At 47.6% G+C, this 23,859-nt stretch overlaps 1 protein-coding gene across 5 annotated transcripts in view; it reads right to left on the bottom strand.

Moving 5' to 3' along the window:
• PC (pyruvate carboxylase) overlaps positions 1–23,859 on the bottom strand; it is a 250,421-nt gene that overhangs the window by 191,663 nt on the left and 34,899 nt on the right. Inside the window, exon 1 of one of the 5 annotated variants that reach the window (XM_077920541.1) lies at positions 12,300–12,517. The exons of the other annotated variants lie outside the window; for them this stretch is intronic. The gene's annotated coding sequence lies outside the window, so the exon portion shown is untranslated. Of the gene's footprint in view, positions 1–12,299; positions 12,518–23,859 lie in introns of those variants that run through there. 5 annotated transcript variants of the gene reach the window in all.

A 23,859-nucleotide genomic window follows, 5' to 3' on the forward strand; every position in this document is an offset into this window, starting at 1 on the left:
TCCCTCACTCCCCAAGACAGCCTGGGGGACTTTTTGTCTGTTGCCACGCAGTGTGCTATAGCAGCTAAACGGGGATATAGTAAAGACATCAGCAGTTTAACAGTAGATTTATTTTTATACCTCCGAAAATCAATAGCAGCTCCAGCACTCAAGACCCAAAATTAGCATGCAGGTGATGGCGGCCGTCCCTCCTGTCCCCAAAGTCCTTGGAAGGAAAACAGCCACTCAGGCTAGGTGGAGAAAAAGAGCTGGGGGGGGGGGCATGGTTTTTTGCCTATAGGAGAGCAATGGTTTTATTGAGTCTATATTTATTTGACTTACAGTCGATCCACTTTAACCCAAAGGGTCATGGCATGTCATAGCAATCCATAACTCCGGTGCATGTTGTTCATTTCCTCAAGATACAGATCCTCCTGAAACTTGCCAGAGGTAATCCTAAAACAATGGGAAAGTAGGCAAGGGCTGGGAAAATGACCAGTGTCTGAAACTCCCATTGTTCTAGGTGCATTTTGCGACAGGGAATTTCATTAGTGTGAGCAGTTTCTGAGCTCTGGGCGCAGTATTGTGCCTGAGATTTCAGATTAAAACTGCAGAGTGGAAAGAAAGGAGGAGCTTTTTCTGTCTCCCCATTTCCAGCTACTCTCTGAAGACTGGAGAAGAGACTCTCTTAAGAATATGGATGGGCAGGGGAAGGACTAGAGCATGTGAAAAATGAACATAATATTTTAGCTGCAGTTCATTCATTTTCAGCTATGTATTCTTGTTATTCAAAAAAGCGCGCCTAGACATTCCGTTGTTGCACCCATAACCTAGGCTTAAGCTCCTAGCTTTCATATCTCAGTTTCTAACACTGAAAATGACGTGTAAGGTTGGGGATGGGTGTGGGGCAGGGTCACATCTAGGAACAGAAGAAGAACCTGGCTGCTGGATCAGGCCACACACTCATCTAGTCCAGCATCCTGTTCTCTCAGTGGTCAAACATGTATCTATAAGAAGCCTGAAAGCAGGACCAGAGGGCAAAAACACTCTCCCGTATTTAGAAACATTTGCTGCCTCTTGACAGTGGAGATAGGGCACACCCACCAAGACTAGTAGCCATCAATAGGCTTCTCCTATGCCATGGACTGGTTGGGCACAGAGGAATGGTGGAAGGAACCCACTGGGAAACCACCAAAGGAAGAAGGCTCAGAGCACGGGGAATGGTGGTGGGACAACAATGAGTCGGAAGAGGCAGAAGAGGGAAAAGACTGGGAAGAGGAGGTGTCAAAAGCTGAAAAACTAACAGGGCTTAGTGAGCTGGGAGAGTCAATAGCAGAGAGAATCAGAGGCAGAAGCTGAAGAAGGAGAAGGGGAAGAGGGAGGCAGAGATGAGTCAGGCTCGTGAAGAGTCACAGGTGTCTCCCCCTTCTCCTGTGTCCCAGAACCAGAAGAGGCATTAAAATGGTGGAGGAGAGGTTGGCTGCACGCAGACGCAGTCTCTGATGGCTGGGGGAAAGCCCTGGGGAGGAGGGGACTAGTTTTTATGGAGTAAGACCACAGAGAATGAGCTGCTCTGCTCATTAGGCCTGACACTCAACCAAGAGTTAACTCCAACTTTCAGCTGCGAATGACTGACTGGCACGCTGCTGTGACAACCTTGATGAATTTGTCTAATCAATTTTTAAAGCCATCCTAGTTGGTGGACATTCTGTGTTCTGTGAGAGCGAGCGCCACAGTTTAATTCTGCACTGCCCTACCTGGAGATGCCCGGGATCAAACTTGTGACATTCTGCATGCAAAGCACGTGCTCTACCACTGAGCCATGGCACTTTAAGGGGTTTCAGCACATCTCATATGACCGAAGGGAGCGTTGAGGTTGGAAAAGAGCCAGTTGTGGGGGAGCAACCAAATCTCCCCCAAATCTGCCCAGAGCGACAGCCCCCTCAGCCCCCCCCCACTATGCCAGTGATTCAAATCCCCACTTAGCCATGACGTTCACTGTGACCTTGGGCCAGTCACAACCTCTCAGTCTCACCTACCTCACAGGGTTGTTGTAAGGATAGCAAAGAGGAGAACCATGTGAAAACCAGGCAATAACCTGGAGATCCTCTAGGTGGGATATAAATGTAATCAACCAACCAACCAACCAACCAACCAAACAACCAACCAACTAGTTCAATACTGTCAACAGTGACTGCCAACAGCTCTCCAGGGTTTCAGGCAGGGGGTTTCTCTCCTGCCCAGCCTGGAGACACCTGGGATTGAATCTGTGACCTTTAGCATGCAAGCAGATGCTCTGCCACTGAGCTAGTGGTCTGATCCAGCAGCCAGGCTTTTCCAACGCCAGGCAAACCTCAGATGCCAGAGGGGTGGCTGGATAAGATCCCACTTAGTCAGAAGGCTGGACTTGAGCTCCACTCCCCATGACTAGCAGGAGCAGAGTTGTGCAGAGAGGCTCAATTTGCATAATTTATGCATACTAAAACATTAAGGTTCCGCCGGCACATAATTTTTACAGCCCCCGCAGACACATAGCCCCCAACTACACACGGAGTGGGCGGAACAGGACGAACTCAGGGAGGGAAGGCAGCCAGCGTGCAAATCTAACTGAGCTCCACGGGCACGCTTGTTTGCGGTGATTCATTGGAACCGCAGTTTTCGGGATTTCCAAACTACCTGGAAGCCAAGGCGTTTAAACAAAAGCAAATTCAAGCCTCTCTGCCCCCTCCTTCCCAACACCACACCGCAAGCCGTGTGTCTAATGTGCCATTTGGAGACCGAGGGACCCGTCTCCTCGCAGTCAAAGCGATGGCGGCACGTCCTGCTCGGCTCTTAACACATCCGTCTGCCATCCCCTAAACCCTCTCCTCTTATGCACGCGCAATTGAGCAGAACACAGCTTCCATTTAGAAACCCTCTTTCCTGGCTGTTGTCCTGCCCCTTGGTGACAGTGGTGGCTGTGGAGGGGACTTGTCTGTACATGCCAATGAGCTGATTAGAAGCACAACAGGGGAGTAGAGGGCGAGGGAAGCAGGCCCCTGGGCCAGCCCTGCCGCATATAACCCCACTGCTGGCTGGATGACTGTTTGCAGTACAGTCCACCACCCTCCAAATTAACCATCCAGGTCTGTTCTGATCTCTGCCAGTCACTCTCTGGCAAATTAGAACTAGGGCGCTTGCAGGTCCCAGCTGCCATGATGAGGAAAGCCACACCACCGCAAGGCTGTATAAAGGCTACCTGCCTGAGCGTGTCGCTTTAAGGGTCTGCGGCAGAGCTGAGCAGGTGCTCCAGCTTACATAGGTTGGGCTGCAGTTCCCGGACAGACGCTTCCAAATGACCAGCATTAGCAAACTGGCCGTTCTGCTAAATCTGCTCCAAGCAAGGCTCTCCTGCTCACAAGGAGGGATGGGGCGGGCGAGGGGAAGCAAAAAATGTAGCATACGCTCTGGTCTGCAGGATGGGGAGAAAGAGAAAGGTACAGCTAGTTAGCAGCCCAGGGTAATGCTATTCTGCAGGCAAATAAAGAAAGGATTGGAGGCAGGATTATTTCACAAAGAAAAAGAATCCAGACCTTTGTTTGTGCAGGAAACCAACTTAACTGCAGCAGAAAGTGGCTGCCGAGTGATGCCAACGATTTTACAACTTATAAAGTCACTCTCTATGCTCTTGGCAGCTAGGAAGATGAGGACAAAGAATTTAGATAAGTTAGCCGTTAATTGTAAAGAGGACTTGGAGATCTAATTCACACAATCCATATGAGACTCCCCTCTGTTTTATCTGTCCTTGTAAGAAAGGTTTCTGTTAGATTCGGTTGTGGTTTTGTTGTATATTTAGTTATGGATGATGTCACGGCCATTGGCTAGCACAATGGAAGTTTGATTTGAAAAATAATTCTACACTATGAATTTTAAAAATGCGTATGTTAGGGCTGAGGCACCTTCTCCCAAATGCCTCCCTCAGGCAATATTCTGGGTGCCATGTCAAAGGACGGAAAAGCAGTCACTTAAGAGCAGAGAGAGAAAGCAGCACTGCTTCACTTGCCCTCAGTGACATCAGCATGCAGTCATCAGACAGGCTGTGCTTTACTGTGACATCATCCCACGGGCATCCTGGTTGGCAGCGAACTTCATAGAATCATAGAATTGTAGAGTTGGAAGGGTCATCTAGTCCAGTGTTTCCCAACCTTGGGCCTCCAGCTGTTTTTGGACTACAACTCCCATCATCCCTAGCTAGCAAGACCAGTGGTCAGGGATGATGGGAATTGTAGTTCAAAAACAGCTGGAGGCCCAAGGTTGGGAAACACTGATCTAGTCCAACTCCTTGCCATGCAGTAATCTTTTGCCCAAGACCCTGAGAGTGAGTGTCTCATGGTCTACCAACTGAGCTATCCCAGCAATAAAGTTGGCTATGATAGCAAAAGCCCTGGTGGTTGTGCTCTACCTCCACAGTCGGAGGTGGTATGTTGTTGAGAATCAGTTACAAGAAACCGCAGGAGAGGGAGACTTGCTGTGGCACGAAGGCCTGGCACATGGACATCTTGTTGGCCACTGTGAGAACAGGATGCTGATCTAGAAGGACCACTGACCTAAGCAGGCTCCTCTTAGGAGAACAGATCTCCTGGGTGAGCACCACTGAAACGGGAGCTTGCCAAAGGCAGGCCCTCATTTATTTTGGGATGACTATCCTAATGGATCATGGCTGGGGAGAAGTTTCTCTTGAGCTGCGCCCACTCAGTGGCCAAGAGGTCTTGGGGCCAGGCATGCTGCCATCAATGCTCCCAGTTTCCTTGAGCCATATTCTGAATAGCAACACTATCTGATCCAACCTTCAGAAGATAGATGATTGTTTTGTTTTGGCTGGACACTGAGAGAAAAGGATGCTGGGGTAGATGGGCCCCTGGCCTGATCCAGCAGCCAGACTCCTCTTACATTCTTATGTTGTAATAGGGTGTTCCCCAACTTGGTGCCCTCCCAATGTTGCTGCATCACAACTCCCACTGTCCCTATCCACAGATCTTACTGGCTAGGACTGGTAATCAGAGTCCAGCAACATCTGGAGAGTCCCAGGATGGGGGACACTGATGTACATCATTGTCATCGCAACAACATCCTGTTCACCGCATGGTTTAGTAATAGCTGTAACTATTCCCAGGGTGTAAAACAACCCTGCTTTTAAAAAAGAATTGGTGATAGTAAAACAGCAGGAGACAGGGGTCCCCAAAAATAATAATCACCATCTGCAGCGTTTATGCGTGTGTTTGTGGGACAAAATACTACAGATCCCCCCCCAAGCCACTGCTTTTGCTTCCCAAATCATTGTCTATTTGATGCATAAGCAACCATCAATTCTGAAAATGCCCCCTTTCCCCTCCCTCTATTTTTCTTGCATGTATATAATTATTATTAGGTTATAAGCCTCCATACTGTCCACCTGTAATTTATTTATTTTTTAGTTATAGTGGAACACTGGGCCTAAAAATGAAATGGAGAGGAAGTGCTTCTTCATGCAGTGCACAGTTAAACTATGGGACTCAATTCCAACAGGAGGCAGTGATGGCCACCAAGTTGGACTGTTTTAAAAGAGGATGGGGCAAATTCATGAAGAGGGTTGTCGATGGCTAGTAGCCATTTTGGCTATGCTGTTGCACTTCAGTTGGAGGCAGCAGTGATGCTGGATACCAGCTCCTGGAAACTACAGGAGGGGAGAGGGCTCTTGTGCTCCAATCCTGCTTGTGAGTTTCCCACAGGCATCTGGTTGGCCCCTGTGAGAATAAGACACTGGACTATATGAGTCCCCTTTGACCTGATTCATCAGGCTCATCTTATGTTCTTGGGGCGGGGATCAATAATGTCAGCTGATCCAGCTTAAGGTGGTCATGCACAGGAGGAGGAAGAAGAAAGGAGGGCTCTTCTCCCTTCCACAAAGGGAAAATTTTAACAGGCTTTGTTCCTGAAGGTCTCTGAAAGAGCAAATAAATCTTGCACAAGCCAAGTACACAACCTTCCAAATTCTGCAACAGATTTCAAAACTTACCCTTTCCTCCATTTGGCCCCAAACCAGAAAAACGGCATCACTTAAACCCTTCTGAACCTTTCTCATTTACAACAAAGGACTAAGTGATAAGCTACAGAAAGAGGGCTCTCCCCACCTCCTGGAGAAGCACAACCCTGTTTGGTTTGTCCCATATAACTGGGTTCAAGGAAGGAGGACAAAAGGGTTGCTTAATGCCAAAGACGCCTTGGAGCAAACTCGGGAGTTGGGTCAGCTTCTCCACAGGGCCAGCCCTGCCCTGAGACAGGGTGAAGCTGTGGCCTCAGGTGGCAGATACTGAGAGTCGGGGTGTGGATAGAGCTGTGTATGCCTGTTCCGAACCTCCCTAAGCTAGGCCACATGTACACCATACATTTAAAGCACCATGACAGCACTTTGAGCAGTCACGGCTACCCCCAAGAATTCTGGGAACTGTTTGTTAAGGGTGCTGAGCGTTGTACAAAGACCTCTATTTACACACACACACACACACACACACACACACACACACACACGGCTACAATTATAAAATCATAGAATTGTAGAGTTGGAAGGTGCTCCAAGGATAACCTAGTCCAACACCCTGCAATGCAGAAAACTCTACTAAAACATCCATGATGTTGCATGACCAACTCTGTGTCCACAGACTTTTAGCATGTCACTGCAAACAGCTATTAAAATGCAAGAATTCTTCATGTGTCATCACCCTTTTGTATTACTCCTTTCACCTATGGCATTATCAGCAGCAGCAGCTTCCCATGAGCACAATTATGTGGCAAGAATGTCAGGGATGGCTGTGAAAAGGAGGCCTTAATCTGTAGCGTCTCCTTGAACTTATTCTGTGAGAAGCATGAAGAAGCTGTTCAAAGACTGCCTGTTTTCAACAGCACAAAAAAGCCGCTCTGTAGAGGTCCTGTGTTTATCAGGCAACATTCATTCCGCCAGATCACCTCCGTTTTCCCAAAGTGATTTTCATTCCTCTTCACAGGGGACTCCAGGAACTGTGGCAGCAGGAGGGGAATAGGGGTCTCCTAGCAACTCTCAGCACCCTTAACAGGATTCAGCTCCAGAATCCTTTGGGGGAAGCCGGGACTCTTCAAAGTGGTATGACAGCTCTTCAAATATGTGGTGTGAATGTGGTCACTGTCTCCTGCCCTCTGGTGTATTGGAGGAAGCTGAAGTAACATCCACCTGCCAGCCTGGTCATCTTCCATCCCTGTAATGGGGAAAGTCGCCATCTTATCCTTGGCCTCAGGCGGCATAATTTCTTGGGCCATCCCTGCACAGATGACTTGTCTCACAGAACAAAGAGCTGACAAAGAGAAGTGACGTTTTCTTCAATGAGCTACCAAGATGTTATCTTCTGGAAGCAAGCTTTGCCATCACAAATAGCCCTTATCCTTCCTGCCCGCCCACCTACCACACAACCAAAATATGTTTAACAACGTCAGTAAAAATACAAAAGAAGAAGAAGAAACTCCACAGAGGATTCAACGTGCTAGAAATAGATGTTCTGAGACATGTTTTGCCTTGCAATTATTATTCTAGCATAATCATTATCATCCAGCTGGGAATCAGGCAAGTGGGATGACACCTCAATACAAAGGCAATTGGAAATGGCTACATGCCAACATGGCCAAGGTTTGAGGAACTAACATAAGGCCCAGCAGGACCCAAGCACAAGAGCTCTCTCCCCAACTGAGGGTTTCAGATTCAAAAGGATTACTGCCTCTAACCATGGAAACAGAGCAGAGCCACTGTGCCTCGTAGCCATTGATGGCCTTCTCTAACATGAATTTGTCTAATCCTATTTTAAAACCACCCAAGTTGGTGGCCATCACTGCCTCCTGTGGGAGCGAGTGAAGGACTTTCTTTTACCTGCCCTGAATCTTCCAACATGCAGTTTCATTGCACATCCCTAAGTTTCAGCGTGATGTCAGAGGGAGAACTTCTCTCTATCCGCTTCCTCTGTGCCAGGCATTATTTTGCAAACTTCCACCACATCACCTCTTACTCTCCTTTTCTCTAAACTGAGAAGTCCCAAATGCTACAACTTTTCCGCATAGGAGAGTCGATCCACCTGCTTGATAATTTCGGTTGCCTTTTTCTGAACCTTTTCTGAATACATGGACTACAAATCTAAATAACAAATGCAGTTTTGTCTCCTGCAGTCTGAAGCAGGGTAGCCCTCTCTACTGCCTTGTCCTGCAAAACATGCAGGCACAGGGACAGTCAACAAGTGAATAGCACACACGTTTCAGGTTTATGTACTGTACAAAGTGGCACACTTTGATCTTACAGCCTCAGCTTGTGGGCAGCCAATAACATGAGGATCACAATATTGGCTTAAGAGCCAACAGCATCACTTAGGAGATGACAAACTACGTCAGCTGCCAAAACAGGAGTTTGGGAGATATATCAAGGTACTGTGCTTTGCCCCACATGACCTTATGCAATACACCGTTGCCAGCCTGGTGCTCTCCAGTTGTTTTGAACTACAATTCCCATCAGCCCTGGGCCAGCATGGCCATTTTGGACTCCAGCTCCCATCAGCCCCAGGCAACAGGGCTGCCCATATTGGCATAACAGGAGAGGAGTATGGACGCACAGGAAAAATTTAACAAGAAAAATGATACATTACAGCTACAAGCAAAATAATTTATGCATGAAAGATGAGGGGCATTTTTTTAGAGCAAACAGAGAAGATTCAAAACACAACTCTTCCAAGGTTCTTTGTTGTTTTGTTTTTTGAAAAAAGCTAGGTGGAAACGGAGCTGGCGTAATACTGTCAAAAGTCCCTCCAGCTGGAATCTCATTAGGTGATCCTCGGCAAGGCCCCCTTCTTTCTCAGCCTCAACTCCTCCATCTGCAGTATGGGAATAAAGTTGCTGACCTCCTCTGCAGGGTCATCATAACAATTGCTAAGAAAAAGCAGCTGAAGAGTGTAAGAAGATCATTGCTGTATCAGGCCAAAGACCGATCCTAGCCCAGCATCCTCTTCCTAAAGTGGCCAAGCAGATGCCTCAACTGGGAAGCCTGCAAGCAGGACTGGAGTCCAAGAGTATTCTCCCCACCTGTGATTCCCAGCAACTGATATTCAGAGGCACGCTGACTCCCAACAGTAGAGGCAGAACGTACCCACTGTGGCTTGCAGCCCTGGATAGCCTTCCGTTCCATGCATTTGTCCAATCTTATTTAAAGCCTCCCACAGTCAAAGGCAGCAATGCATCTGAATAGCATCTGATGGAAACCACAGAAGGGGAGATTTGCTCTTGCTCTCAGGTCCTGCTTGTGAGTTTCCCATTGGGGCATCTGGTTGTCCCCTGCGAGAAGAGGATGCTGGATTAGATTAAACAGCCATTGGCCTGATCCAGCAGGCTCTTCTTACCTTCTTATGTTCCAGGCAGGATGCAAAAACAGCAGTGGCAAAAACAGCACATCCCTTATACAAGATAAGTGGGATCCCTTCCTCCTTTGATGCAGAGGGTATTTTTTAGAGACGCATGCCCTCCTACCCACACAGATCCTCCCAGATGCTTCTAACACCTTTCTGATTGAGTCAGAAACAAAAAGAGAGAGAGCACGACTTAAAACTTCAAACAAAACAATTATCCAGGTTATGTGTAAAGTCACTCAGCAGCTGCAGCAGCAGCAACCCCCACCCCCGCAAATCTCTCTTCAAGAAGACAATATTGCTCCAAGCTTTCTCCTGTCCCACTTCGGCACGTTCTAAGCTGAAAAAACTGAAGCGCTGGTCCTTTTATGGATCAGAAGAGGGACTTGGGAGGATAACACCACTGATAGCAATGGCTCATTTTTCTCATGACAGTGTACCCAGCCTTTCTTGACGCAGCCCCCATCTGCACCATATATTTAAAGCAGTATCGTGCCACTTTCAACAGTCACAGCTTCTCCCAAAGAATTCTGGGTACTGTAGTTTGTTAAGTGTGCTGAGAGTTGTTAGGAGGCCCCAATTCCCACCACAGAGCTACAGTTTAACTACCTATCCCTCTTCACAGGGAACTCTGGGAACTGTAGCTCTCAGAGGTGAATAGGGATCTTCTAGCAACTCTCAGCAAACTACAAACCTACAATGCCATGGCTGTTTAAAGTTGTATGATACTGCTTTAAATGTATAGTGCAGATGAGGCCTCCATCTCCCATCAGCCCCCAGCCAGAATGGCCAATGGTCAGAGATAATGGAATTTGGAGTTCAACAACATCTGGAGGGCATCACAATATGCAATCCCCAAGCACTATAATATTGAGCAAGGAAGATAGCTGTCTGACCCATTATGTTGGCTAAACAGAACCTACGTGGCCAGGGGCACTATGCCTCAGGGGCCTGGGGAGAAACAAGAAGGAATGGCCATTGCATCCTTGCTGTGGCTCATGAGCTTCTCAAAAATATCTACTTGCCCTTGTTGGAAATCCTGGACTCATACAAAGGTCAGAGCGAATGCATGGGAAATTGCTCTAAAACTGTCTAAATCAGGAATAATTAGCGGGAGCTGCGACAAAAGGTTGCTGCGTGGGGTGCCCCTGTGCAGGATTCCTGCCAGCCAATCGCACTCTCGTCCAAGCATTCCATTCCACACACACTTACCCAACAGCCAATCAGCATTCTGTGGGTCACTGAGCATGCTCAGTTATCACCGGATTGCTGTTGGCTTCCCTCCCTGCTTAGGGATTTTCCCCCTACCCCACCCACATACCTCTTGTACTTCTGAAAATCCTGGGGTTCTCCCAAGCTTCCCAATACTTACTTGTGTGTGTGTGTTTTTTTGTTTTGGCCATATAAGCACCCACACTCACAGAATCATAGAATTTGTAGAATTAGAAGAGACCTAAAGAGTCATCTAGCCCAACCCCTTGAAATACAGAAATCACAGTTGCAGCTGTGGACTTCAGAAACACAGGAAAGGGTGACAGGTAAATGCAAATTCTGCAGTAAATCTCAGAATACTCAGTGTTAGGGATGCAGAACTAGTGGGGGGGGCTGTTACCCCCATATGCTGTTTATGGGGTTTCCCAGAGGCATCTGACTAGTTAGAATTCTGGACCTGTCCAGCATGGCAGTTCTTAAGAACATGAGAGGCTTGGACTGAGATTTGGGTGGCCCTGGGTAACTGCTTCTCTCATCTGATTATAATTGCAAAGCACCTCAAGGGCCTCTGGCAAAATTATTTCTTCTAAAAGTAAGTAAATCACAGCCAACTTTCATGAAAAAGGTATGACCTCTTGCGGGGGGGGGCACTTCCACTAAGCTGGTGGCCAAATTGCATCTCTTCAGGGGGGTTTTTTGGTCCAACTCCCATTCAGCATAAGTTGGCTGAACACAGGGAACCCTTCACAGAGCAGCTTTGCATCTTATCAAACCAACGCAAAGCTTCATAAAAGATTATGAGTGACGCAGAGACCAAAGAAAGAGTAATGATTCGTTTATTCTCTCGAAGATTCAGGGTAACCCAGCCAAAGGGAACCATGATTGGCAGGGTATTCAGGACAGATAAAAGCTTAAGTATTTATTCACGTAATGCATAATCAGCTTATGGAATTCATTGCCACTAGATGCTGGAATATTCACTAACCTAGATGTTGTTAAGGAACTGTTAGGCAACAAAGCAGGTGAGGGTGAGGAAAGTGAAAAGGGGTACAGATTTTGCTTTTTCTGCTATCAAGGACCACAGCTCAGTGGCATGCAGAAGATTCCAGGTTCAATCCCCAATGGCATCTACAGCTAGGGCTGGGAGAGACTCCTGCCTGAAACCCTGGAGAGCCATTGCTAGTCAGTGTAGACAATACTGAGTAAGACAGGCCAATGGCCTCACTCAGTATAAGGCAGCTTCCTAAAACTTGCAGTCATCCTATGATGTTGGCTTGCAGTAGCTTTGAAGAAGATGGAAGTGAGCACACCAGTGTGAATTTAACCCCAGAGGCATAGGGTGCTCCTTTCCACCGAGTCAGACAACCACTCCATCTAGCTCAGGTTTGCCTACACTGACTGGCAGTCGCTCTCTAGGGTTTCAGGCAGTCCCAATGACAGGGAGGTTAAACCTGGGGTCTACTGAACACAAGGCAAGTGTTCTACCACCAAGCTGGGGTCCTCAGAGGTCCAGCAGCAGCTATCGGTCACATAAAACCTCCATGTTCAAAGGCAATGTACCTCAGAATACAAACTGCTGAGGACAAACAGTGCAGGAGGCCTGTTGCCTATGTGCCCTGCCTCTCTGTTTTCCCAATGTGCCGCCTTGGACCCCAAAGACTCACTGTGGTTTGGCCTACTCACGTTCTCAAGACCCCTTCCTTCAAAGAGAGAAACTGCAAATCCTGCGCACCCTACGATGCCTTGAAGATCAAGAAGCAGCCCACGTGGGTCTCTCAACGGAAAATCCGAAAGATACTTCAGCCCTCTGTGTGTGTGTCTCTCTCCAGACTGCAGGCAGAATCCCAGACACGGAAGGACCTGATGAGAGTCCCGAACTTTGGCAGCAGTTGGCCAATAGATAAACAAAGGCTGATACTGCAGGAGGCGAGCTGGGATCAGCTACCTAGGGAGGAACGCAATCGGTGGTGGTCAAGAGGGTCTTAACCCCTTTGAAAAGGGTTATCAGCTCAGATCATTTATCTCTCTTTCCACCAAGCACTTAAGTTTGCAAAGTTCAAGATAACCTTCAGAAGATTCATTTTTTGTTCAGAGGAGAAAGCACTGCGAAGTGCAGGATAACTTTAATCTGCTTATCGACACAAAAGGAAACACACAGGCAGGCTGTGCTGCTCTCCAAGTGGCATCAGCCTGCTCCCCAATCTTCCAATCCTAGGCTCCAAAACTTCCAGCATTTCCAGGTTGGGCACAACCCTTCAGTATGCCAGCTGGACAAAAGTAGTTTTGGGGGCCAGCCCGCTTTTCCCACTGGGGTGCAATTCAGAGGAGTTACATGTTCCAAGGAGAAACCAAAATTGCTCATTGTTCCCTCGGCTTTGCTCAATAGGTCAACAATATTTCTCTGAAATCCTATGGAGGTTATGGTACATTACACCTTTTGCCCACCCCCTGGTCTGATCCACCACCACCATCTAACCTACCAAAGCATCAGACTGACTGTAAAATTTTTTTATAAAATCATAGAATTGTAGAGTTGGAAGGGACCTCCAAGGATCATCTACTCCAACCCCCTGCAAGGCAGGAATCTAATCTAAAACATCCATGACGGATGGCCACCCAACCTCTGCTTAAAAACCTCCAAGGAAGGAGGGATCACAACCTTCTGAGGGAGACCATTCCAGTTTTTTATAACTTTATTTAGTAGGAATATAGGAAGCTGGTCCATCTAGCTCAGTGTTGTCCACACTGACTTGCAGCAGCTTTCCAAGATTTCAGGGAGGGAACTCTCCCAGCCCTACCAGGAGATGCCATTGGGGATTGAGCCTGGGACACTCTACCACTAAGCTACAGCCCTTCCCTAAAAGAAAAAGAAAAATCCTAGCCCTTGTGGTTCTGAATAAAGGACTTATTTAAATAGGAATATAAGAAGCCACCTTATACTGAATCAGACCATTGGTCCATACAGATCAGTATTGTCTACAATGACTGGCAGCAGGTTCTCCAGGGATTCAGGCAGGAGCCTCTCTCTCACAGCCCTATCCAGGGATTGAACCCGGCATGCAAAGCTATGGCCCTTTACTGACATTCACAAATGCAAACAAAACAACTGCCAAGCAAAAACAACAACCCAGACACAGATTGTGCTAGCTGAGGCGGATGGGAGCTGTAGCCCAAAAACATCTGGAGGGCATCAGGCTGGTCTTGACAGCATCCAACTCAGGCTGATAACACATACTGGACTGGATATGAAACATTATTAGAAATCGACAGTAGCATTTCATTCCTTATACCTACCACCCTGCCAGAACAAATCATGTGCAATCCAGGGCTGTAACACCAGACACCTCAGTGTTAGTAAAGAAGGTCAAGGGACACGTCCCAGCTTCACACCTTCCATGGTCCACTAAACCCTCCAACACTCTGCCATTATGTGTTGCATTTTTCCGCCAACCCGGTGATGCAAGAATATCAATTTTGCATGGAAAGTTCTTGGTACACCTCCCACCTTCTGGGTATCTCAATTTTAGCTGTGACCAAGAAGAAGACTATCAAGCCCTTGGTACCAGCACTGCCAATGGAGCAGATTCAACCTCAGATCCTGAGCAAAGTGACCCAAAGTCTCCTCCTGACCCAATCCCCATCGAGCTCTACTAAGTCATACAGCCTCAACAGACATGAACAGGGGTGGGCGAAGCACCACTGGAGATGCTGTAGAAAAATGGTTCGAGAACAGGGCCCAAGGAATGCTCATGTGGCCCTGCATCTGCAAACTACCAAATCCCCCAATCCATCACCTACTGAAACCAAGGGGAAAGTGGAACTACCAAACCTCCGAGCAAAATAGGGTCTGTTTCAACCCTAGCAATTTCTTGAAATAGAAAAAGGAAAATTAACTTCACATTCAGCTTCTATCATGAATTTCATTTTTTTGTACTATCCAGGGACACACGTGCACACCAAAAGAAACAAAGTGAAGAGGAATTTTACCTTAGGGGTCTAATTCTGCTCCATATCAGCTTTATGTTGTCACCAGAATTGGAAGACTTTGGAACAGGACTGGACAAATTCACAGAGGAGAAGGCTATCAATAGCTGTTAGCTATAATGGCTCTTGTTCTACCTCTGCTGTTGGGAGGCAGTTTGAATACCAGTTGCTGGAAATTGCAGGAGGGGCCAGTGCTGTTGCCACTCAGGTCCTGCTTATAGGCTTCTCACTGAACCATCTGGTTGGCCACTGTGAGAAAAAGATGCTGAATTAGATGGGCCATTGGCCTGCTCTAGTAGACAGACTCTTCTTGTAAGTTCTTATGAGTTGACACTCTCATAATGCAAACATGGAACACTGATTTCTTATTTGTGTTGTCTTTTTTTGGGGGGGGGGGTAGGCTATTTGGTGTTCACTAGACCCCTTCTAATATTTACTATGAACACAGTATTTCACCAAAGCATTTTTTGTTCTTGATTCTTGTTCTCTCCTGTTATGAATCCTGTATTTCACCTCTGCTTCTCTTCTGTTTACTCTTCCTGACAGCACAAAACGAGGGATTTAAGTTAACATTGAGAGGCTCAAAGTACTCCAACAGCCTTTCTGTCGTTCTATGTTTTTGGAACAGCCTACCAATAACATCCATCTTTTTTTACATTAAACTGGAGCCATTTTGAAATCAGTCATTAACTTTATTTCCGGCTAGGGCTTCAAAGGGGTCTGCTGAGCCCCAAAAAGCAGATTAATGCTGTCAACAACAGCAAATGATGTTCAGAAGCCAGCTAGGGCAAAATGCCACAGCCAGGATGTTGGCCCAGATCTGCATTGCTGAGCCTATTATTGCAGTGTTATTTGAGCTCCCAGGTCTCAGGTTTGCACCCTGAAATCTCAGGGTCTGGGTTGCTCCTGACCTGGTAATCCTGTTCCTTCCATATTCGTTTCACCAGTTGGTTGGCAAACATCCATGCCCTTTCGAAGGGCCAATGTTCAAGACGTTCTCATTTCACCAGGAATTTGGACTGTTTTAACTTCGTACTGGCTACTACAAAGTGTTGCTGTGGGCTAGGGTCAGGGAGGCTTCTAGTTTGAGCCACATTTGGGGCAGGCTTTCTTATTCCACTCTCCTCAGATCCATACACAGATATGAATGCCGACCTCAGGATTAAGACACATATTCAACAGAGTAGGTAAGGGCCTAGGTCCACAAGGAACTTACAAAGGGACCCAGGGGGCTGCCGCCTCATTCCTTTATACATATTTAAACTGTGTGGCAGCCTGGCCACAGAGCTGCCCTACGCAGCTTAAAACATTTTAAAAGTTAAAGGGATAGAGAGACAGGTCCCAGATCACTTTGTAAGTACTTCTTCTTGGAGTGGGCAGAACGGGGGGCAGGAGGTAGGGAGTATGGAATGAAGCCAGCTCAAGATACATTTGCGGACTGAGTTTTGCAGTATTCTCATTGTTTGATTTTACTGCAGGTTGCTGTCTTTAAATGCTTTAAATGGTTTCGTAAGCAAACAGCCAAAGCACAAATGGAAATGTTTGCATTGATGGTCATATTAAAGAATAATAATTTAGTCTTGAGAAGGTTGATTCCGAGGTTTGGGACTTGGGAAGACAGATTTTGATATGATTTTAATTAGGAACTAATGAAAACTTGTCAGTTGACCCAGGACTGTTATGTACAATGGAGGCTTGGAGTGAATTCTTTCACCCTCCATCTCCTCTGGAGGTTTAAATGCAAAGAATAAAAGCCTATTACCTTCATATCCTGTTAGTGAATTTCCCATAGGAACCTGGATGGCTGCACGGAGAACTGCATGCTGGACTAGATGGCCTAATCCAGCAAGACTCTTCTTCTGTCCTTCTTTCTGCACATTTCAAGAGAGATCATAGCTCAGGGGTAGAGCACTCCTGCTACAAGAACACTCGGAAAGCAGAAGAATGAACAGTGCTGGCCCAGGAAAGAACGTAAGAAGAGCCAGCAGGATCAGGCCAATGGCCCTCCTAATCCTGCATCCTGTTCTCACAGTGGCCAACCAGATGCCTGAATGGGAAATCTGCAAGTGAGACCCAAGCACAAGAGGCCTCTCACCTCCTGTGGCTTCCAGCAACTGGTATTCAGAAGCATTACTGCCTCTGACCGTGGAGGAGTCAAGCCATCCTGGCTAGTAGCCATTGATAGGTTCCTCCTCTGTAAATTTGTCTAGCAGTCTAAAGTGGTGATACAAGGCCATTTCCAAGGCTCTCATCTTGGGGCCTTTGACAATGGGAGAGAACCATACACCTGATAGCAGCCAGCCAGGAAGGGGCAGAGGAAGCACTCTCTGTGGCACCCACCCGACCACGGAAGCGGCAGAGCCTCGCTCACATGCTGGCAACATCTCCATGAGCAATGGGAGTTTCAGCTTCCCTCCAGGTGCCACAGAAATACAAATAAATAGCTCTAATAACCCCGTTGGCTCCCCTCCATCTCCCATCGCTCCAGCGTAGCTGTCAGCATCTGAGAGGAGAACGAAAAAAATAAACCAGAAAATGCTTTCTCCCTCTTCTCTCCCACCCCCACCACTTCCCACCCCTGCAAAATTAAACAGCGAGATGAGAAAAACATAACAAAACAACAAAACGCTTGTCAAGGCTGGGGAGGGCGATAAGCGGTGGGAGGGAGGGGATAGAGAATAAATATTCAAATCTCCATGGCAAGCAATTTATTAAAACTGCCAAGCCGGAAATAAAAAATCACGGCTTTCTGTGCTAAAAGGTGTCATTCCTTCAAACGGCCGTGGCAGCGTGCTCTAATGAGTGAATTATGGATCAAATCCCAAGGAGCCACATTAGCGTATGGCTGCGCAGAGGACATATTGGAGACGTAATGTGCAGGCTGGGAAAGGGTTGCGCGTGTGTGTGCAAACACATTAAATTCCCTCCCACTGCACAGCGAGATCTATCGAGAGTACAAGTTCCTTCCTGTGCACCAAACTTCCCAGAAAGAGCAACTGCAATAACTGATTAGATTGACTAACAAGGGGGGGGGGGAGCTCAGTTGCCTCATTAGGCTGGTTTAAGCCCCCACTAGTGCTGGTTCAACCAGTATATGCAGCTCGGCAGGAGAGGAAAGGGCAGACACAGAAGGCCTCTTCATGAGTTACGGCCCAGATGACAGCAATGAGATGGGCCAGGCTGGATCAGTGCTGTACCACCTGGCCCTGGCCCCACTATCATGACCCACTGAGCCATGCAAGCATTAGGGGCTGGAGGTTTAAGTGGATAGCCTGTTGTAAGCACACAGACTTCTAAAGTGGATTGCTTTATAAGAAGATCGGAAGAATTCATGGTGGGTAAAGCAATCAATGGCTACCAGCCACACTGGAGCCATGCTCTGTCTCCACAGTCAGAGGCAGTAATGCTTCTGAACCCCAGTTGCTGGAAGCCACGGGGGGGGGGGGCGATGCTCTTGTGAGCAAGTCCTGCTTGCGTGTTCCCCACAGGCATCTGGTTTGGCCCCTGTAAGAACAGGATGCTGGACTAGATGGGCCATGGTTCTGACCCAGCAAGCTCTTCTTCATGTTCTTAAATAATCCCCACTCCTGTCTTTCAGCCCCAACACTTTGGCAGTATTGAGGCTGGGCAGGTGGGGATGCAATGGAGGGTTGCGGGCAGCAAACCCAGGCCTTACAAGACTGTAATCACGTAAAGAATGGAAAACAATATACGGTAGTCCCTTAGCAAAATGCTAGAAAGCATAACAACAGATGGGCAGGGTGTGTCTAGATAAAGGCTTCAGGCCGATAGAATGTGTCTGCTCTGCAGGTCAAGGGCCCACATGACCTCCCAAAGCAACCGTCCAGGGGCCACATGCCACTGGTGGGGGCCAGAAGCAAAAGCAGACAGGGCAATGGATATGGCTCTTGATATTGCCCATTATGCTACAGTCAAGGAAAAGCCAGAGGTTTCTCCATCCAGGAGAGCAAGAGGCATTACCATAGTTCATCAAGGACACATTCCAGCCAAGCAAAAACACTCAAGGAAGGGGTGGCGCATAGTCAGTGAGGGGTGTGGCCTGGATAGGAGGTGAGATCTGAGGAGAGTCCCAAGGTGTCTTGAATCCCGGGGAGACTTCCTGGGGACGGTGGTGTGATGCAGAGGAGGAGTCACCAATGGGTCATCAATGGCAGCTCCTTTAACTCACCTCACCCCTTGTTCTGGTCTGAGCAGCCCCTCCATGATGCCTCCTTGCGGCTCGGGACACGACACCACTGAGAGCGTTTGCTTATACAGAAGCTGTGAAAGCTCAGGGCTGTGTGTGTGTGTGTGTGTGTGTGTGTGTGGTGTTGGAGGAGTGGACCATACAAATTAGGAGGCATTTTGTCCAAGTACAATTCAGCACGCTCAACCATCCCCCTTGATGCGGGGCCTTTGCTGCGCCACCCTGCCCTGGCAGTCGATCAAACCTTCTGCAGCTGAGGCTCTCGACTCAGGGTCGCGAACTCTGTGCTGGGAATTTTTTTTACCCAATTCAGTCCATCGACATGCCCTGCCAGCAGCATCTGCATTCTGAAACCTGCACAAAAATTGTGCACATGTAGCAGAACCGTGTAATTGACAGTTGGTGCAGCCAAGTAGCTGAGAGCAGTGGTGTCATCAGGGCAGAATTGGGGGGAGCAGAAGGGGCCCCCAAACGCAGACATGTTTTGAAAGAAGAGGTGGGGAACCTCAGGCCCAAGTACCAAATGCAGCCCTCTAGTCCTTTCTATCCGGCTCTTGGACTCCCTCCAGACAACATCCCTCCCACCCTCTGCACTCTGCATCCTCCTCAAGTGCTGGTACCCGACTGGGACATGTCCTAGAACTATGACGAAGTCTCTTGCTTGCCTCAATGGCGAGATGTACTGGCCTTTGCATGGCTGGAAAGGGCCCTGCCGCACAAAGGTAATCCATGGCTCTGTACATTTTTGCTCCTGGCCCCACCTACTACTGCCATGTGGCCCCTGAAAGGTTGTTTTCAGGGGAATGTGGCCCTCAAACTACCAAAAAAGTTCCCCAGCCTCATCTAAAAAGCTGTAAATGCTGTAAGACCATTAAAGCCAAAGATTAAAATGATCACTGCCTAAGAGAGTGAGCTCTGAAATCAGAAACACCCCAGTTCAAGTCCAGCCTCTGCCAAGAACTCACTAGCCTCTCTTTCTTGGCTTGTCTGCCCTGTGTGGAAAATAATATTGGTACTACCTATAGGATAATATGTCAGAAGGCAACTAGACTGCTTGTGGGGGCAAACTACCCCCAACATAGAACATTGCTCGCGGGGTGTGCACTGGCTACCAATTTGCTACCAGGTCAAGTTCAAGGTGTTGGTACTAACATAAAAGGTTCTATATAGCTCAGGACCAGGTTACTTGAGATACTACAGTATCTCAGATCAGGGCTTTTAGTAAGGCTGCTCCCGCCCTGTGGAAAAGCATTCCTGTCCGGATATATCAGGTCCTCACTGTCTGCATTTTCCAGAAAAAAACTGAAGATGTTTCTGTTCCAATGGGCTTTCCCAGCTGGATAAATGGGTCTCTGCCACAAGTGTCCACTTTTAAACTGTTTTTAATTACAGTACTTTATATTTTGAGATAATGGTTTAGAAAGCAATTAATAAATCAACTCTAGTAATATTTTTTTAAAAAATTGAACACATAGACAGACAATATAAATAGTACTTTTGCTATTGTAATTTCTCATATTTCACTCAGTTTTTATTTGCTGCCTTTTGTATATTGTTTTTCATGTCATTATTGATTTAAATAATGTTTGAAAAGTGTTAATTCTTTTTTATTATGTAAGCTTCAAAGAGTACTTCACATATAAATCCGCAAATAAATAAATCATGTTTGGCATAATTGGTTCCGATATGTTTTTTATGTAATACATGATATTTTATTGTATGCCTTTTTATTCCACCTTGCCACACAGGAAGCTCAAGGCAGTTGGAATTATTTATTATTGTTTGTCTCCCCATCGTCCCCCCACCTCCCTGGCTAGGCAGTGAGAGGAACTGTGGGGAGAAACTTATTCAGCCACTCCTCTCTGGCATCGATTGCCCACATGAACCTTCGAGCCAACTTTCACAATAATGAGAGCTAGAAACTTCCTTTTTTATTTATGACTATCATTTTTTAATACAAGTTGATGTTGCCTTTCGCGGCCAACATCAAACACTTTGCACGTAGCCTTGGGCCATTATAAACCCAACCATACACTTTTCCTGGCTCTCAAAAGCCCCCATTATCACCTCTGCTCCATCTGATGTTCGAGAGCAAGGTGAGCAAAATGAAAGAATTCTTTAGAATAAGAGAGAGGAAGAGGAAGGGATTAGCCTCGCCCAACAGGTACGCAGATATCAAGCAGTTTCATGGGGGGGGGGTCGGGGTGAAAATGTGCCTTGCCTGGGACAGCAGCATCCACATTTAAACTGCTGCAAATTGCCGTCTAGACTGTCCCTAGGCCATTCCCTCTTGGCGGTGGCGCTTTAATTACTGCGCCACTTATGATTAGATGGGGAAGTAATTAAGCCAGGCTGGGGAGGGCACGCACTCCTTGCATGCTCTGCTCCCTTTGGGGAGATCCAATCAGAGGGATGCCAGCCCTTCCCTTCTGCCTCCCTTTGATCATCTAATCGAGGACAGAAGAATCCAGCTCACGTTCATGACTAACTAGAGACCTGCAGGAAACGGGGCCGAGAGAGCAAATTAAAATCTGCAGCTGAGAACTGCTTAGTACTCTAATCTCATATACCAAACACCCAGAAACTACCAGGACTGGGGGAACCACAGAGCACCCACAGCCCTGGATACATGTCACCGCGCACCTCAGTTAATTTACTTATTAGGCACATGCATTTCAAGGTTAGGCAGTGAATAAAAGCTTAGGTGCCCAAGTGCCATTCCTCTGGTATGCAGGGGTTTGAGGAGGAGATTTAAAACAGGATGTAAGACTGCTTTTGTCAACATAAGAAGTGCCTTGCTGGATCAGGCCAAAGGCCCATCTCGTTCAGCATCCTGTTCTCACAGTGGCCAGCCAGGTGCCCCAAAGGGAAACCAGCATGCAGGATCCAAGAGCATTCTCTTCACCCCATGGCTTCTAGCCACAGCTGTTCAGAAGCATTATTGCCTCCACGTTGGGGGGGGGGGCAGTTCGGGCATGTGTGCTGGGAGCATATAATTTAAAACAAGATACCACTTTGATATTCTCTGGAGAGTGAAAGGCAGTATAGAATTAGTTTCATTAGCGAAGAAATAAACCAGACATCGTTTTTGTGCGCTTCTGATTACATCTGCTAACTGGCAAGACGCCTGCCACGGCGGATGGGCAGGGCAGGTGCAGCAAGCAGGCTGGCAACTCACAAGGCCAAGGCAGATGGTTTACAACAAAGATAAAACAATAAGATTATCACCCAAAAAATTAACAGTAATTTTAAATGGCTGAACAGTTAAAATAACAATAGACTAAAACCAGATTAAAAACTTGCATCAAATTTCTAAGCTTCTACTTCTAAACAGAAGCAGTTTAGTCCTGCTGGCCACATGACCTGGAAAGCTGTCTGTGGACAAACACCGGCTTCCTTGGCCTGAAGTGAGATGAACGCCGCACCCCATAGTTGCCTTTGACTGGACTTAAGTGTCCAGGGGTTCTTTACCTTTTATACCCTTACCTTTTAGTTCTAAAAAAGAATATTTTTGGCAGGCGCCAAAAAGAGTACAATGGTACCTTTAAGTACTTAATTCGTTCTGGAGGTCCGTTCTTAACCTGAAACTGTTCTTAACCTGAAGCACCACTTTAGCTAATGGGGCCTCCTGCTGCCACCGCGATGCCAGAGCATGATTTCTGTTCTCATCCTGAAGCAGTTCTTAACCCGAGGTACTATTTCTGGGTTAGCGGAGTCTGTAACCTGATGCGTATGTAACCCGAGGTACCACTGTACAGCGAAGGGGCCTGCCCAATGCCAATGGGCAAGGAGTTCCAAACTGCAAGCACTGCCACACTGAAGAATCAAGTTTTTACAAATGTGGGATGGGAATTATGTTCACAGTGGCAGTTCTGCCACCTCTGCAGCCACAAGAGAGAAAGGGCAGGGCAGCTGAGGATTTCCCCAACCTGGTGCCTTCCAGCTGTTTCAGACAGCAAACTCTCCGCAGCCAGGGGAGGTCCGGGGGGGGCGGTCCTCTCCGGGTACCATTCCAAAGGGGGGGTGACAAAATGCTGACCCCTGATTGGCACCCCCCAGGATGCATGCCACGTCCCCTGGGACAAGCGCCACTCTGGGTACCGGAGCAGGTTGCTTTGCCTCTGTCGGCAGCCCCAGCCAACACGACTGTGAAGGGCCCTTGGTTCAGGGACAGGTCGGTCGGTAGAACATAAGCTTCTGAATCTCAGGGTTGCGGGTTTGAGCCCCACACTGGGCAAAAAAGATGCCTGCACTGCAGGGGGTTAGACTAGATGGCCCTCGTGGTCCCTTCCAACTGTATAATTCTACAATCAGGTGGGATGCGGCCCACTCCTAGAGGAACAAGGCGCTTTCCTCTCCATCTGGTCTGACTACAGAGCTAGTAGGAGGTTGGGGTGGGGAGGCCGGAACGCCCAGCTCTTCAGAGCCAAAACTATTAACTAAGCCAGCCGGCCAGCCACGTATAATGCCCATACTGCTGTGCTCAAAGCCACCCCACCTGGCCACGCTTTGACTCTCCGAGCGCACACAGATGCTACAATTACCACCGCAATTTGCAATCCATGCGAAGACGGGTTGTTCTCCCCGCACCCCACTCTTTTTATGATGCTGCCAATAATGGCATAGCGGGCAGCAGCCAAGGCAATAAAAAGCTTCCCTTCATTCTTTATTTTTAAATAATTTGCTCACTCCATAATTCATATATAAATCCATCCTCTCCGTGGTCTGGGATTGAACAGCTGCAGAATAAAAACAAGCCCCAGAGAAGACCTGCCTATCCGGGCCAGCACCTCCCTAAGCGCTTTTGTCTCTCTGGATTAATGCAAGGCAAGGCAGAGACAGGTGAACCTCAGGCCTCGCAGCCGAGGACAGAACTCAGGGAGGAAAACTGGGCGCTGGCATTGGAAGAAGGCCCAGTGGTCTGCGATAATGGCCAAAATGAGAAAAGGCAGCAGACAATCTAAGCCAGGCTTCTCCAGCCTGGTGCCCTCCACCTGTTTTAAATCAAGATTCTAGTCCTTAGGACTATGAGGATATGCCTAGATTCATATA

Source organism: Podarcis muralis, chromosome 16, assembly GCF_964188315.1.
Source record: "Podarcis muralis chromosome 16, rPodMur119.hap1.1, whole genome shotgun sequence".
Taxonomy (NCBI): Eukaryota; Metazoa; Chordata; class Lepidosauria; order Squamata; family Lacertidae; genus Podarcis; species Podarcis muralis.